This window comes from Sturnira hondurensis, unplaced genomic scaffold, assembly GCF_014824575.4.
Source record: "Sturnira hondurensis isolate 20B ecotype Veracruz unplaced genomic scaffold, ASM1482457v3 Scaffold0006655, whole genome shotgun sequence".
Classification (NCBI taxonomy): Eukaryota; Metazoa; Chordata; class Mammalia; order Chiroptera; family Phyllostomidae; genus Sturnira; species Sturnira hondurensis.
The window spans coordinates 486,505-504,316 of record NW_028079286.1 but is presented as its reverse complement, the minus strand read 5'-3'; the positions used below and the strand labels follow the sequence as shown (position 1 = coordinate 504,316).

At 41.5% G+C, this 17,812-nt stretch overlaps 1 long non-coding RNA gene across 1 annotated transcript in view; it reads right to left on the bottom strand.

Moving 5' to 3' along the window:
* LOC118989913 (uncharacterized) overlaps positions 1–17,350 on the bottom strand; it is a 90,436-nt gene extending 73,086 nt beyond the window's left edge. Inside the window, exons 1-2 of the long non-coding RNA XR_005067120.1 lie at positions 17,226–17,350; positions 11,186–11,256 (exon numbers count right to left, since the gene is read on the bottom strand). This is a non-coding gene — a long non-coding RNA (uncharacterized LOC118989913). The remainder of the gene's footprint in view (positions 1–11,185; positions 11,257–17,225) is intronic.
* Positions 17,351–17,812: the final 462 nt, after the last annotated feature.

Below are 17,812 nucleotides of genomic sequence, written 5' to 3'. Positions count from 1 at the left end.
AGTTGCTATCACTTTGTGGGAGTTTAGGGCTAGTGTTTGTGAGCAAGTGAGTTTTTGCACAGGCTCTTTAAGAAGACCCCTGGGTCTAAAGCAGCCCTCTGTCTCATCAACTGGAGTCCCTGATAATTTCCACAACCTGATGTGTAGGGACTTCTCTTCCTGACAGTGGTACTTTGAGCTGGGGAGTGCAGTATGGATATCCCAGCTGAGATATCCCTTCCAATTTTTAACCATCACACATGGGTGTGGGACCATCTCACTTCACATCTCTGCCCCTTTTCCCGGTCTCCACATGGCTTCTCTATAGCCTGAATCATAGGAGTTCTGCCTATGTATTCTTCCTGTGGTTCTCAAAAGTGGTTGTTCTGTAATTTAGTTGTAATTCTAATGTGGATGTGGAAGGGAGTGAGTCAAGATGATGAGTATACCTACTCCACCATCTTGACTAAAAGTCCTAAATCCATGATTTCTAATATTCATTTTGTTACCTGTTAACACACCAAACTACTTTATCAAGTGTGCGGTCAGAGTAATGCAGAATAGAATCTGCATTCAGAGACACCTCAAATGTTGGCCAGTCCCTCACTGAAAAGACCTTAGTGATGCTAGGAACCTTGCAATGGTATATTTGGGGTAATTTTCATATCACATGCTCTCAAATGGCAGAAAGATATAACATGTGGACAAACAAGAGTCAGTACAAGGGTTAAATGAAAGTGAAATCATGGTGACCCAGACATGCAAATAAGTGTACCTAGCTCTCTGTAGTATTTGTGGTACCTGAACACTGTATTCTTTCTTCAGATTACCTAGTGTCGAAAGAGAGGCATCAGTGACTTAGAGAAAAAGATAAAAAGTAGAGGGAAGCAGCAGGCAGCAGTGGAATCTAATTTTATTTGAGAAGCATCTCCATAATTTATAGTGGGCTTCAATAGGAAAAAGAAAGGCAGTTTTAAAGTTTATTGCCCTTTATATTGCTTTACTACCTTTACTAGTCCAAATTCAAAGCTAAAAATTAGAAGTGATTGTAAAACTGAATCTTAGCAAATCATAAACTAAGATATGCAAGCATAGAGATTTATAATTCTTATCTGCATTTTGTTCTACAAAGTTGCAAAGTGTGCAGGAAGCTCCTGGCTGATGATAGAAAGCTTCTTAAAATGTAAATTTCTGGTAAATAATGGCATGTTTCTCATCACTAGTGGAATTAGGAGGAAGAGAGGAAGGAAGTGGGAGGGAGAGAGAAAAGTAGAGGAAAAGAAGATTTAATTTCTGTTATTTATTTAAAATAACAGAAATCAAGATCAGAGAGGAACTCATTACAAAAAAAAATTGAACAAAGTAAGCCAAGGACAAATAGCAAATGGGTTACAAATGTGGATCATCTAATGCCCTGGGCTTGAACCCAGGATCCATACTTCATTTCTCAGTGATTTAACCTCCTGAAGTTTTGTTAATTACTTTCAGGATTAATTGTAAGAATCTACACAAAGTGCCTGGAATGGTGAGGGGGACAGAGTGTTCAGTGACCACAAACTCAGTTGACAGCCTTTCCTGTATATCCCAGGCCAAGAGGAAGGCATGAGCTGAATCCTCAACCTCTACCTTCCTCTGTCTCCACACCTACGGTCATTTGATAATTGTGACCTGTGGCCTGGACAAATACCAAAGACAGAGAGTGCTCAACTTTGAGTTCAAATCTCTGTTCTACAACTTGCCAGGTATTAGTGCATTAATTTATGCAACAAATACATATCAACTGTTTACTACTTTTCAAATTCTGAGCTAGGGTCTGGTGAATGAAAACAGACTTGACCTCTGCCCTCATGCAACTTACGTTCTCATGAGAGAGCCAGATAGTAATTAAATAATTATGCAAACAAATATAAAATTAAAATTATGAGCAGCATATGATGCCATAAAAGTCCCTTGAGGAAGACACTATTGAATTGAGCTCTGTCAGCTAAGTGGGCATCAACCTAGACTATGAAAGAGAAGGGAAGACTATTCTAGGCTGAGTGAGTAGCCACAGTAGTGGAAGTCCACAAAAGGAGAAGGAATTGAAGCAGTCATCCAGGGCCAGATCAAGCAGGACCTAGTGGACCTGGTTGAGGACTTTGGTCTTTTCACTAAGGGTGAATGGAAAAATCAATGGAGAACTTTTAATAATGAAAATGACATGACTGCATGTGGTATTTGATAAGACCACTCAAGTTCAGTGTAGGGAATAGATTTGAGGGGACAAGGTAGACTGCTGAGGAGGCTCAGGGCTGTTAATAGTGAGCACATGGTGGCTTGGGCTAGAACAGAAACCTTACAAGGAATTTACAGACAGGTAGATGTTCCATCAGCAGGAACTCAGAAATTAGATATAGAGGGAGGATTTCTCACGGAGGAACCAGATGATAAACTTTTCATACACTGAGACAGTGAGTGCTGGGAGAATGCCAAGTTTAGGAGAGGTTTGCTCATAAGTTTAGTTTTAGGCATGTTTATTTATGTTGCTTTGGGGAAGCCATTTAACCCCTCTAACCCTTGAAATCTTTGAGAGGATTAAGTGAGATCACAGGCCTGAATGCTTAGCACACAGTAGATGCTCAGTAAATAGTACCCAGTGTGTTAATGGGATTTTAGACAAGAAACACTACAGCAACTCTGCCTCTGCCCACAGAGAATTAAGGTCTTCCACTTTACAGTTCACAAGACAGTATAAGACCCACACATACAAGATTTTAAAGTATAATGCCTCATTTAAGCACAAAGTAAATCAGGATCCTTGAGTCACACAGGGAAGGAATTCACATTTAATTTATCAAAGAATTCCTTAATCTTTCCTTTATTATTATTGCTATTACAAGAAGTCAAGTTTTTAGACTTGTATATATGACACTTTCTCTTTTTCACATTTTTCACAGGGGAAACTGCATTTGATAGTTCATTTACAAATATTACATATATAACAAAAAATTTCTTAAGTACCTCCTTTATGTAAATAACTATGGGATACAAAGACAAATGAGGAGTCCTTAAGAAATCTGAAGTCTGGTAAGAGTCACAAAAACCTATTGAAATTCCATGAGTTAGTATAAATAACAAATAGTGGGGTTCAAAATTCTCAAGTCTATAAATAGCAGGTCCTAAATTTCAAACTGGAAACTGAAACAAAAGTGCTAGTTTCAAATGTTATGCCAGTCCCGTGGTTCTGGCCATGAAAAGTATATTTAAATTTGGGGTCTGGAAAATAAGCTGAATGGATACCATCTGAACCCCATGGCAAAAAATAAAGGTATTGTGAGGCCTGGGTATAATAAACATAGATAGCCAAAACATCATTAAATATATATTATTTGGGGTGGAGGGAAAGACCTGAACTGTTAAGTCTACAGAAAAAAAGATTTTCTATTAATATCAAATCCAAGAACTGCTGTACAGCCAGTGACATGATGGATACTGTGTCACATAGTTGACACCCATGGTTTTATCTTATAAAATAACTTGTAAATAACACACAAATTCTGCCCAGCACTAGAACTGCCAACCACCTTCCAGTGTCAGGTCTCCAAAGAACAGCAAACTCAAGGGTCAGCTTGCCCACACGTTCTGCACTTGGTAAATTTTCTTTTGAAATTTAAATTAAAACCAATTCTTCAGCAATGACCTTTTTTCATCTGCATAGCAATTTAACAAGCCATTTATTTTGTCTGTAACAAGATTATGAAACTAAGCATATTAAACATAAAACAAAGCTAATTCTAGTGATTTTCAAAATCAAAGAGCATCTTTAGAACATCTTTATATCAGGAGAACTTGAGAGAAAGTTCTAGAGAGCCTACTTTCCAGATGGTGTTGAGGTCCAGTAACCAAAGTAATTAAGGCCTGAATATTTATTGAATTACTTGAAATAAGTGTCTACCCTTTAGCTAAGAGGTTCTGGTTCTGTCAGTTAGATCCTGAGTTAATCCAAAACAAGTTATTGGTTTATATTTCCCCTTCTAGCTGGCTGGTTGACATCAAACAGAAAAAATAATTCTATTACTGAAAAAATCAGCGGCCAACACATTCTCTGAGACCTGATTCAAATGTCCCCTCCATTACTGCCTCCCTGATCATCATACATGACTCTTTTGGAGTCTTTGTCACATTAGACTGAAATTATTTCTAGTGCTCATCTACTCTTCTACACTGTAAGCCTGTCAAGGGTAAGAATAGGTGCATATGAACTTTTGTGACATAATTCCTGACACATAATAGCCATAGACAAGCAGGGAGAAAAACACGGAAATATAATCAGAGAGACAGTGGCCCAGAGAAATAATGAAATCACACCCCTTACTAAGTCATACACAAAAAGAAAGACAAGGAAAGCCACTGAAATTACAGTGATGTGTCCAGTGGCTGCTGCACAAGTTGGGTATCAACCAAAGACTCAAGCATGAGAGCCTACCCTTTCTCCTTAAAAAACATTTTACCTTTATTACTTCCTCCTTGGGTCTGGCTCACTGGTCAAGGAGCAGAACAACTCCAAAAGCTGGCTGTGTTGTCTGAGGCAAGTCCCAGGCTCCCAGTCAACACATATGTCTGGGGTTTGAGGTCCTTTTAGTTGTTTCTTATTTGCTGAGCTTTAATAGAGACTTACTGGGAAGGGGGTTTTCTTTTTCACATTTTTATATTTTTTATTGATTATGCTATGACAGTTGTCCCTATATTTCCCCTCTGTCCCCCTCCATCCAACAACCCCCACTCCCAGGCAATCTCCACATCATTGTTCAAGTCCATGGGTGATGCATAGGTTCTCTGGCTACTCCATTTCCTATACTGTACTTTCTATCTCCATGGCTGTTCTGTAACTACCTATTTGTACTTCTTAATCCCCTCACCTCTTCACCTATTTCCCCACACCCAACTCCCATTTGACAATCATCAAAATGCTCTCCATATCCATGATTCTGTCTCTGTTCTTGTTTGTTTAGTTTGTTTATCTTAGAGTCAATTATTGATACATATGTGTTTATTGCCATTTTATTGTTAATAGTTTTGATCTTCTTTTTCCTAAATAAGTCCCTTTAACATCTCATATAAAAATGGTTTAGTGATGATGATCTCCTTTGGTTTTTTGTCTGTAAAGAGAAAACTCTTTATCTGCCCTTTGATTCTAAGTGATAGCTTTGCTGGGTAGAGCAATCTTGGCTGTAGGTCCCTGCCTTTTGTGACTTTGAATATTTCTTCTTGCCAATCTCTTCTGGCCTGCAACATTTCTTTTGAGAAATCAGCAGACAATCTTATGAGGACTCCTTTGTAGGTAACTTACTGCTTTTCTCTTGCTGCTTTTAAGATTCTCTCTTTATGCCATGACTGGTATGGTTCAGTGGATTGAGCACAGGCCTGAGAGTTGAGGGGTCACTGGTCCTGTTCCCAGTCAGGGCACATTCCTGGTTTGCAGGCCAGATCCCTGGTAGGTGGCACATAAGAGGCCACTACACATTGATGTTTCTCTCCCTCTCTTTCTCCTTCCCTTCCCCTCTCTCTAAAAATAAATAAATAAAATCTATTTAAAATCTCTCTTTATCTTTAACCTTTGACCTTTTATGACATGTCTTGGAGTGGATTTCTTTGTATCCATCTTGTATGGGGCTCTCTATGCCTGGACTTGCAAGTCTATTTCCTTCACCATAATAGGAAAGTTTTCTTTCATTATTTTTTCAAGTATATTTCCAAATTCCTTGCTCTTTTTCATCTCCTTCTGGCATCCTTATGATGCAAATGTTGGACCTCTTGAAGTTGTCCCAGAGCTGCTTACACTATTCTCATTTTCTTAGATTCTTTTTTCTTCTTGTTGTTCTGACTGTTTGTTTTTTGCTTCCTTATGTTCCAAATCATTTATTTGATTCTTGGCTTTATCCACTCTACTGTTGTTTCCCTGTAAACTTTTCTTTATTTCAATAACTGTATCCTTTGTTTCCAACTGGATCTTTTTTATGCTGTTGAGGTCCTCACTAAGTTCCTTGAGCATCCTTATAACCAACATTTTGAATTCTGCATCTGATAGATTGCTTGTCTATTTTATTTAGTTCTTTTCCTGGAGTTCTGATCTGTTCTTTCATTTGGACCATGTTTCTTTGTCTCCTCATTTTGGCAGCCTCCCTGTGTCTGTTTCTGTATATTAGGTAGAGCTTCTATGCCTCCCTGTCTTGATAGTGTTGCCTAATGTAGTAGCTGTCCTGTGGAGTCCCATGGCACAGCCTCCTTATAACCCAAGCTGGGTATTTGTGGTGTGCCCTTCATGTGGACTAAGTATACTCTCCTCATGTAGTTGAGCCTTGATTGCTATTGACAAGTCAACTGGAGAGATTTACCAAGGCCAGTCAGCTGCAAGGCATAGCTGTGATCACTAACCACCAATCCCACCTTCCATGGAGGAAGGGCAGGGTGATGGTCCTCTGATGCAATCTGTAGTTGCCCACTGGGTGTGCAGGCCCTGTGAATTTCCCAGGTGGTGTAGGCTATGTCAGCTCTCACCTGTGTTTTGCCTGGGGCTACCCTGCATGAGCTATAAAGCAGTCTGAGATGTCTGCTACTTATACTGGGCTTACAGACTCCCAGACAAAGCCAAATTATGAATCTAGGCTGGCTAATGTTAGTGCTTGGCCTAGAGCCACTTTAACAAGAGGTACAAGTGCTAGGGCATCACTGAAGCCAGCTGTTGCTTGTTTGATGGGATTTAGGAAGTTGTGAAGCATGACACATGACCAGATATTCATACAGAAAAGTCAAGGTAAGTTTGGGTGGGTCTATAAGTTGGGTGGGATGGAGTTTCAGGTGATATCCAGGACAGGGCAAATAGTGTTAGTTAGGTTGATAGAGTCTCTGATGGGGCACCCACTTGCCAGTTCTGTGGCTCTGTTGGTGGAGGGGGGAGGCTGAGAAAAAGACAATGGCCTCTACCCACCTTTCTGAGAGAAAGCTGTCCCCCAGCTCTCACCTTGGTGCCAGACACTTCAGTTCCTCCTTGTATGCCACTGGCACCATTCAAACTACTATCCTTGTGCTGGAGCTCAGAGGGAGTGTATCTGAGTTATGTCTGTGTTTGGGTTCATTAAGGGGAACTTCTTGGGACTCCAGAAGTTTCTTCCACTGACTCAATCCCCGCTATCTTCCTGGCACTGGAACCCTGGCCTGGAGTGCTTGGTGTTGGGCTGTGACTACTTACTCCTGAAATAAACCTCTCAAATTTCTATCTACCACACATGGATGTGGGGCCAGCCCATTCTGCATCATCATCCCTTCTACCAGTTTGCGTGAATGTGGTTTCTCTAATTCCATAGTTGACAGACTTCCATTCAACTCAGTTTCTGAAGGTTCTGGGTGTTGGTTGTTCTATATTTTAGTTGTAATTTTGATGTGATTTTGCAAGAGGCAAACTCTGTTTACCTATGCTGCCATCTTGACTGGAAGTCTTAGTTGCCAGGAAGAGGTTTTAAAGGCTAAGTTCCTGTGAATGAGCAATGCCATCTGTGAATGGGCCATATGTTTGCAAACAAATCTAACTCCATTACCCCTCTCCCTCAAGATACACCATGAAGGTGCATTCATTTTACTGGATTTATTAGGGTGACATTGGTCAACAAAATTATGTAAGTTTCTGGTGTAAAACTCTATAATATATCATCTGTATTGTGTGTTCACCACCCAAGTCAAGTCTCCTTCCTTCACCATTTATGTCCCCTATACTCTCTGCTACCTCCCTCAACCCCTCTTTCCCTCTGATAATCACCATTATGTCATCTGTGTGTATGAGGGTTTTTTTCCCCTTCATCTTTTCACCCAGCCCCGCACCCCCTCAAAGCAATCTTTTAAATTAGACATGGATAAACAGCACCAGCTATTATACATAATGTTTTAAATCCTAACTATTCTTCATGTTAGTAAACTTAAATTCTTCAGTTTATGAGCAGATATCCTTGAAAAACTTTTCTTTGTTATCTTAATTATAAATCACCAAAGTTTAGAGCTGAAGGGACCTTGTCAGTCAGTCACTCATCTGCTCCAATATACTCACCTTCTATGCAGAAGCAGGAAGAGCCAAGTTTTGCCCTATCAAGAACCAATTTTTATACAGACATGAATCAAGAAAACAGGATTTGATTACAGTAGTATTTACTAAAGATATTTTTTATATACTTAAAGGCTTCTAAGATAATTTTTAAAAGATTCTGTAATCAAATAAGTTTTACAAGTACCGAATTAAAAAATGTTAAAAGTTCTGCCGTGGCTGGTGTGGCACAGTGGATTAAATGCTGCCCTGTGAACCACAGGGTCACTGGTTCAATTCCCAGTCAGGGCACATGACTGGGTTATGGGCCATGTCCCCAGTTGGGGGCACATGAGAGGCAACCATACATTGATGTTGCTCTCCCTCTCTTTCTCCCTCCCTTCCTCTCTATTTAAAATAAATAAATAAAGTCTTTTAAAAAAGTTTTAAATGTTCTTTTTTTAACTTTAAACTGTCAGACTTCTCAGAACCCTTAATATACTGATGCGTATACCATGAACATCCAAGAAGGAGGTAAACTATGTGATACAAAGTAGCCTAGACTCCTTCCCCCCCCCCCCAGAAAATATCCATTGTGTTATAGAATGCTAGTTTTCAGTAGAGCCCACCTTAGGAAAACTGGCCACAAAATTTTCTTCTATAATGAGTATCTGTAATTTGTTGTAGCTATTGACTATTATTCAGAGAGACAGAATGCAAATTTGTCCTTGGAATTCCTAGTAGCCAATGCAAAAAGCAATGATCAGATAATCAATAATCACATACAAAGATCATGGTGTGCATCAGGTGAAAACAAAGTTTTTCCAGAAAGACCAGCCATACCCAGTACTTAGAACTGAAAGATATGGCCCCTAAATAGTCTTCATAAAGGGAATCAGAATGACATCCTCAGCAACACACCTTTCAGTGCATAAAATAGAGTCTTATAGGCAATCTTAAACATTCTTTTCTGGACACTGATATTGCCACAGGGCATTACCGTAGAAGCAGTCTTACAAGGAGTCATACTATGTTTCACATGTTCATAGTTCTTAACTTTCCACCTTACCTCAAGACTCTAATCACTCTCCCACTAATCAGCTATGCCTGTCTTGCCCACTCTGGGATTGCTCTAGATCACAGGTGGCAAACACAAGGCCCACGGGCTGAATCTGGCCCCAGACCTTGCTTTATCCATCTCAGCACCTTGTTTCTACCCAGCGGCAGCACTGAGCTCTCACTTAACTGTGAAGGAGTAGTTACATTTATACCATCCTAAAAGAACATTCGGCCCTTTGAAGGCAACTGTGAGGCTGATGTGGCCCCCGGTGAAAATGAGATTGATGCCCCTGTTCTACATGGTTCCTAAGGTCCAGCTTCAAATTTCTCAAAGTTTGTAGGATTTATTATTTTGTTATTCAGAAAAGTTTCAAGCTTCCAGTCTCCTTTGAAAATGTGAATTTGTCCTTGTAGGTATCTGTACCTTAAGTAGCTTACACTCATAGGAGGCATGTTTAACACATCACTGAAACCCTAAGCCATGGCAGTGTGTCAACAATTTGGAAGAGCTAAAAGGAAAAGGGAGAAACTAAGAATAGAAGTGGAAGAATACCAAAAATAATTCTATCTACTTAACATTTTGCTTTAAATCAAACTTAGTTTCCTTGGGAGACTTTAAAATGATAGCAATAACAATCATAATTTGCTGTAAATCAACCTTAGGAAATAATAATAACAACAGTAGTAGTAATAGAAGTAATAGAAGCGGCAACAAACACTTATTTGGTGGGTCCTGCATGCTAGGCCCTCTTATAAGCATTATATTGGGTTGGCCAAAAAATCCTTTTAGTTTTTCCCATAAAATAAAAGACACGTTTTTCATTTTCATGAATGACTTTATTGATTTGGATATTTTGAGTATGTCAGCGATCTCCTGTGTGATATAACATTGATTATTCTCAATTAATGTCTTGATTTCATAGCTATCAATTTAAACTAGTCTACCCGACCGTGGAGCATTGTCCGGTAAGAAATCTCCAGCATGAAACTTCACAAACCACTGTTGCCACATCTGATCAGCCACAGCACCTTCTCCATACACTGCACAAATCTTTGTTTTGCATTTCAGTTGCGTTTTTACCTTTGTTGGAATGATAAAGCATAATATGCTGAAAATGTTGTTTATTTTCTTCCATCTTCAATATGAAAATGGCTACCCCAAAATTCACCAGTTTTGATAAGTTTTCTTTTAAATGCATGTTGATTTGACAGCTGTCACAATACAATGAAACAAAATTGTCTCAAATGGAAGTTAAAGACATCTAAGCACCACTAGAGCCATCTTACAGGGGAAGAAAAACTTTTTGGCCAACCCAAAACATAATTATTCTTTGAATGCTCACAATAATCCAAAGAGGTAGATACCATTCTTATCCTCTCTCACAAATGAGGAAACTGGTTCTGAGGGGTCGAATAACTGGCCTAAAATCCTGTCGTGGGAGCAGCAGATCCGGAATTCAAGCTGCTTCTCTAGTCTCGGGTTTGATCAGCACACCCTGCAGCTGGAGACTGCTGCTGGTCTGAGGGGCGGCCTCACTCCAGCGCCCTCCTCTCAAAATAAGATTCTGTTGAAGAACTTACGTGGGGCTAAGAAAAGCAGTATCATACACATAGAGAATAACAAAGGTTTTCATGCACAGTAATTATTACTCCAATATGACTACAACAGAAAAAAACTCTTGAAAAACCAAAGGTGGTTTCCACTGTGATGTACACCAGTCAGGAACCGCTTTGGGAAAACCTGAACAAATGACCACCAGAAAAGTCAACTGAGTGCATATTGCAAGGGCTCGGGAAGGGGCTCAAACTCCCCTGCGAACAAAGGAAGGCCCTGGTTCCCCTGTAGGTGTGCGAGGGCTGCACGGACCCCTCAGGTCCTCGGGCTATCTTCCTTCCAGTTAACATAAAACACTACGGTGTTTGTTCCAGCATCCCCTCTTCTCTCTAGGCCTCCCCCTCCTCTCTCAGCACAGATCGTCCTGTTTAAAAAGGGGGGGTGGGGGGGTGGAATGTATTCGAAATAGTCCAGCAGCACTCTGAAATATAAGCGCACGCTATCATCACACATCCAGGAATCAATCTCAGACTTCTCATTACCTTTCATCAGAGGATCACAAAACACTTTTCAAACAGTAATCATCTCTCCTTATGTACTTCCCTCCTAAGAGCTGAAAGACAAAACACAACAATTATCTGTCTTACCCTCTAAACTACTACCAACATTTCCTTGAAACTCTTAAGCCCAACACACACACTCACACGTGCACACACAAGCATTGCAGGGGGTGGGGGAGAGGGGAGAGAATATTTTTAAATGGTGACAAGGCAGTGGAATTTTTCACATCCTGTTCTGTGCTCACAGCAAGCACGAGGCCCAGGTCATCTGTACATGTAAGCATTAATAATGATGCTAAGTTTTCCTGCACATCAAGTGAGAATCCATTGCCATTTATGAAGTTGCCTGCCTCCACTTATTTTTTTAAAGATTTATTTTTTTATTTATCTTTAGAGGGGAAGGGAAGGAGAGAGGGAGAGAAACATCAATGTATGGTTGCCTCTCGTGCGTCCCCTGTTGGGAACTGGCCCACAACCCAGGCACGTGCCCTGACTAGGAATCGAACCGGGATCCTCTGGTTCGCAGGCCCAGGCTCAATCCACTGAGCTACACCAGCCAGGGCTCCATTTATTAATTCAGCTTCTCTGAGCCACCCATATCCTGACTTACTAAAACCACCTCTCAGCTAAACCACCCTTTTCTCACCTCCTGGCCCATTTTATAGTCCTGAAGTACAGTGCTTCTTCTGTAAAGAACTGTGCATTTCAAAACAGGGTGAATTAATTCTTAAGAATTGACTACGTTTCAACATCATTGAAACTTGTTTTGCCCTTGAGATGAACTGCAAACTCACGGCAATTATCAATAAATATGGACAATCTTAGAGGCTAAGTTTTAAGCTGATTTTTGCTCAGCTTATGCTACCTGTCTTTGGTTTCTCTCCTACCTGGAGTGTTGACTCAAAATAAGACCTTAGAGAAACCTGGGAGCTGCTGCTGTCTCAATACTTGCTGTGGCTTCTGTCTGGGAGCCCCATTCCCCAAATCTGACATCTAGCCCAATGGCCCCGCCTGCCCTGAGGGGCAGCTAAAGGTCTTTTCCTGGGAGAAGGAGCGGTGCATCCTGTGGGGCAGATGTGAAGGCCAGAAGAGCCCCTTGAGACCCACAACTTCCTATCACCCTTGGTGGTCTCAGAAAGCTGTTACTGCATTGCTTGCCGTCCTCCACAGTGAACAGAATTATCTGAAAGCTGATTTGAACTCCACTTGTGATCTGTAAGATTTAGAGTCTCATCTGTATTTCACAGTTACCTTTCTATGGAAGTCATGATTTAATGTTTTTCCCACCCTGCTTTATGCATTATGTTAGAATTCTGGCCTTTAACTTCTCAGAAAAGAGGAGTGAAAATTGGAGACCTCGCCCATCCTTGACTTTGGTCTCTGGGTGTCCCTCCACCCATTTGCATATTCATTCTCTCTTTGTTTTTATTTTATTCATCCAACTAACTGAATATTAGCCGATGTGTGCTGGGCTTTGTGCTGGAGACATAGTAATGAACAAAATAAACATGGGGCCTGGCCAGGTGGCTCAGCTGGTTGGAGCATTGTCCCATACACCAAAATGTGGCGGGTTCAAGTCAGGGCACATACCCAGGTTGAGAGTTTGATCCCCAGCTGGGAAACAGTGGATCAATGTTTCTCTTTCTCTCTTTCCCCCACCCTTCTCTCTCTTCTGCTTTCTCTCTCTCTAAAATCAATAAACATATCCTCAGGTGAGGATTTATTAAACAAACAACAAACGTGGGTCCTGCCCTCTTGGACATATAAGCAGACAACTGGTAAACAACCAGGCAGATAGCTTTATTCCAGAGTCGGGATATGTGCCGCCTGGAAAAATGCAGGGTGTCACGGAGGACCGACCAACAAGCAGATCTAATGAGGACACTTGTGCAAGAGCATTTGTCAGACCATCTGTCCTGAACAGCAGACTCCCACCACAGCCAGAGTATGCTTCTCACAGTGATCTTTGCAACCTGGTGAAGATTCCTTAAAAGTAGCTGTCATTCAGGATCTGCCTTGGAGAGGAATCTCATTGGTGTCCTCTTTTGCTTTGATGTGTACAGAGTTTGAAGAAACTTCCATAGCAGGATCACCTGTCACACAACTCCAGGGCACCATTTACATTGTAATCTGTGAATGGAGCCTCTGGAGTTACATACCCAGGTAGCTAATGACAAATCTCAAATTTTCTAAGAGTTCTAATTTGGTGAAAGAACATACAGGCAACTGTGGCTCTTCCAGAGCACTCGTCACCACTTCTCTCTTGTTCCTTCTTTAAAGGGCCATTGCCAGGTATAGATTTCATCTCTCCTAAGTAACTCTCTTTAGGAAGCATTAAGTCCCCCCCGATTAATCCCAGACTTTGCAACTTTGCAAAGTTGGAGATGTGCACTGACCTGGATGCAAATCCCAGGTCTCGGCGCTATTCCTGGGAGTGTCTCACAGGAGTTCACCGGTGGTTCCTAAAGACCTTCACGGTGACGGGGGCCCTAGTGCAGACCTACCACACTGCCAGTGAGGAAGCAGTGTGTGGGCTTTACCCACAAAAATATGTATGACTTGAGGCTTAGGAGGGCAGGCTCTAGAACCAAATAGAAGTGATTGTGTATCCCAGCCTCACCACAGGTTAGCTGTGACTTTGGGCATGTTATTTAAACTCTATGGGCCTCAGTTTCCTCAACCGCAAACCTCACAATCTGTGTGTATGCACGTATGTAGATTAAATGAGATAATGTCTATAAAATGACTAGCAAAGTCACAACACAAAGTAAAAACTCAACATGTGTTAGCTAACATATACATTTTAGCAAAAAAGTATGAACATGTACAAAACAGAATGCACTTATATGTCAGGCATTTGTTCAGAGTCATACATGGTTATTAAGTGACAGAGCAATTTGCTAATTTGAACCTGTATAGTTTGGCTCTGTAGCTTAAGAAGTCTATCATAAATAGAAAGAAAAAAAAGTAGGGGATTGGTGAGAGAGAAAAANGGATCAATGTTTCTCTTTCTCTCTTTCCCCCACCCTTCTCTCTCTTCTGCTTTCTCTCTCTCTAAAATCAATAAACATATCCTCAGGTGAGGATTTATTAAACAAACAACAAACGTGGGTCCTGCCCTCTTGGACATATAAGCAGACAACTGGTAAACAACCAGGCAGATAGCTTTATTCCAGAGTCGGGATATGTGCCGCCTGGAAAAATGCAGGGTGTCACGGAGGACCGACCAACAAGCAGATCTAATGAGGACACTTGTGCAAGAGCATTTGTCAGACCATCTGTCCTGAACAGCAGACTCCCACCACAGCCAGAGTATGCTTCTCACAGTGATCTTTGCAACCTGGTGAAGATTCCTTAAAAGTAGCTGTCATTCAGGATCTGCCTCGGAGAGGAATCTCATTGGTGTCCTCTTTTGCTTTGATGTGTACAGAGTTTGAAGAAACTTCCATAGCAGGATCACCTGTCACACAACTCCAGGGCACTATTTACATTGTAATCTGTGAATGGAGCCTCTGGAGTTACATACCCAGGTAGCTAATGACAAATCTCAAATTTTCTAAGAGTTCTAATTTGGTGAAAGAACATTCAGGCAACTGTGGCTCTTCCAGAGCACTCGTCACCACTTCTCTCTTGTTCCTTCTTTAAAGGGCCATTGCCAGGTATAGATTTCATCTCTCCTAAATAACTCTCTTTAGGAAGCATTAAGTCCCCCCCCCCAATTAATCCCAGACTTTGCAACTTTGCAAAGATGGAGATGTGCACTGACCTGGATGCAAATCCCAGGTCTCAGCGCTATTCCTGGGAGTGTCTCACAGGAGTTCACCGGTGGTTCCTAAAGACCTTCACGGTGACAGGGGCCCTAGTGCAGACCTACCACACTGCCAGTGAGGAAGCAGTGTGTGGGCTTGACCCACAAAAATATGTATGACTTGAGGCTTAGGAGGGCAGGCTCTAGAACCAAATAGAAGTGATTGTGTATCCCAGCCTCACCACAGGTTAGCTGTGACTTTGGGCATGTTATTTAAACTCTATGGGCCTCAGTTTCCTCAACCGCAAACCTCACATTCTGTGTGTATGCACGTATGTAGATTAAATGAGATAATGTCTATAAAATGACTAGCAAAGTCGCAACACAAAGTAAAAACTCAACATGTGTTAGCTAACATATACATTTTAGCAAAAAAGTATGAACATGTACAAAACAGAATGCACTTATATGTCAGGCATTTGCTCAGAGTCATACATGGTTATTAAGTGACAGAGCAATTTGCTAATTTGAACCTGTATAGTTTGGCTCTGTAGCTTAAGAAGTCCATCATAAATAGAAAGAAAAAAAAGTAGGGGATTGGTGAGAGAGAAAAAGGAGAATAAAAGGAGGAGGAGGAGGGAAAATAAAGATAAAATAAGTAATACAATGCAATATTTTAAAAACCAAAATTAATGCAAAAAGCTATGATGAACAAAAATTCAAAATTTTAAATAAAGACACTACTATTAGTATCACTGATCTTTCCTTTTGCCTTAGGCTTCAGTATGGCTTGGCATGACACTGATAGCCACAATCACATGTGGAAAAGTGTGCTGGTCTGCTTGCTGTTTCTGAGATCTGAGAATTAACAGGCCCTGAGTGAACGTCTGGAGCTGGCTAGTGACAGCCTATTCTATGCAATTTTCCCCAACTCCACGTTAATGACATCACCTTGATAGCTTGATATCAAATACAGTAAGAGTATTTATACAAAGTGAGTTGACAAGCCTCCCCCTTTCCCCCCGCTGAAGTTGCTGTTTTACCAGCATCTACCTATTGGAAGGTCTGTCAACTCACTGTTTGGGAAAAAACATCACTGGTGAGAGTTTTAGTTCGAGTTGGCTGGACTACAGGGTACAACTGACATTTGGGCCAGACAATTTGTTATTGGTGGGGGGCTGTGTGTGCATGGTGGGATGTTTAGCAGCATCACGGACACCTCCACCTACTAGATGTCAATAGCATTCCTCCCTCCCCTCCACCATGACAATCAAAAACCTCTGAACATTGCCAAATGTCCCTCGTTGTGGATTGAGGTAGCATAGCTCATTTAAGAACCAAGAGTGGCCAAAAGGGACAACCCCAGGCTGAAGAAGCCCAAACACTGTGGAACAGTTACTTCTAGCCCTTTCCCAGCAAGAAGAGGCAACAATGGAAAAAGCCAACTAGCCAAGAGCTTCCTGGCTCCTCAGTGGATGTTTGCCATGCCTCTCTGAGGCCTAAAGACTGGCCTCCGTAGACAAACATTTGGTTATTGGGAGGAGTAACCCAAACTATCATTAGAAGCAAATTACCCAGGTCAAGGGTTCTGTTTGTTTGGCCAGAAACAAAACTACACATACAAATCCCTGATCACTTTCCAGGAAGAGGCCTCTCTTCAGAGGGGATTGGTGACAACAGCCTTTTCTTGAACTCTTCATCTTTTCAGGTATTTCTAGATCCCCGTACTTCTCCTCAAGGCACCTGCCTGTGGCAGTTTCCACCAGTCCAGAGTCTCTGAGCATGTTCCACTGTCTGTGTGGCCAGGATGAATGTGTGCACGGGGCACACCTGCCATCGGAGAATCTTAAAAGTAGATTTATGATTTTCTAATGACCAGAAATTGGAATAAAATATCAAGTAAAATCATCTTTGGCACAGAATTATAGTCCGACCTCGGTTCTTAAATGTCTTCCATCTCGAGCAAGTTGTTCACAGAAAAAATGTCTCGGCTGTGGAACAAAACTTTGGTTCACAAAGTTTTGTGATCCACAAACCCTTTCATCCTGATACAATATTTCTAATGGGAAAATGATTTGGTTTTTGAACAAACTGCTTCTGGAACTGCCTTCCATAACCAATTAAGTTTGAGAACTGAGGTGCCACTATAAAACTTTTTAAAGAATATTTAATTTACCACCATTAAAAAAAGGTTGGCCAGTGATTTTTACCCATTCCATGCTGAGTCAGGCTCTCCCCCCCCCACCCCTCTCTCTCTCTCTCACACACACACACTCATCTTGGCAGCAGCTGTAGCCAGACAGTCTTTATCCTGGATGCTTTCTTGATTCCCAACACACAGCTGTTGAGTTGGCCCACATTCACCCTCTCCAACTGTTGTTTGCAGAATTAGAAGCAGGACAACTGAGGGAAAAGAGGCAGAGCTATGCTAAGTATAGGAGGACAGGGTTAATATACTCCTCTCTTGGAATCTCAAGGATCCAAGGGGGATCAGGACTAGCCATTCAAACACCGGAAAACACTCATTCACCCCACCTCACCCATGCAACCAAAAACCCAATCCCTTCTTTAGGTGATTACGGAAGCTAAAAGATTTGCCATTTCATAGGACCCCTATGCTGCCAACATCCAAATCTTCACCTTCAACACTGACTAGATTCTTGATCTCCGGATCTGAATTTCCAGGGTTATGTCCAGATGCACATCCTCCAGCCCCTCAAATACAATGTGACCTATGTGATGATTCCCCTTTCCCAGCCCAACATACCCTCCTCCTGGGTCTTCCCCTAACCCCTGCCTCCAGCATGTAAGGGCTTGAAACCTCAGGTCACCTTCGAAGCCTGCTTCTTCTCCACTCCCAC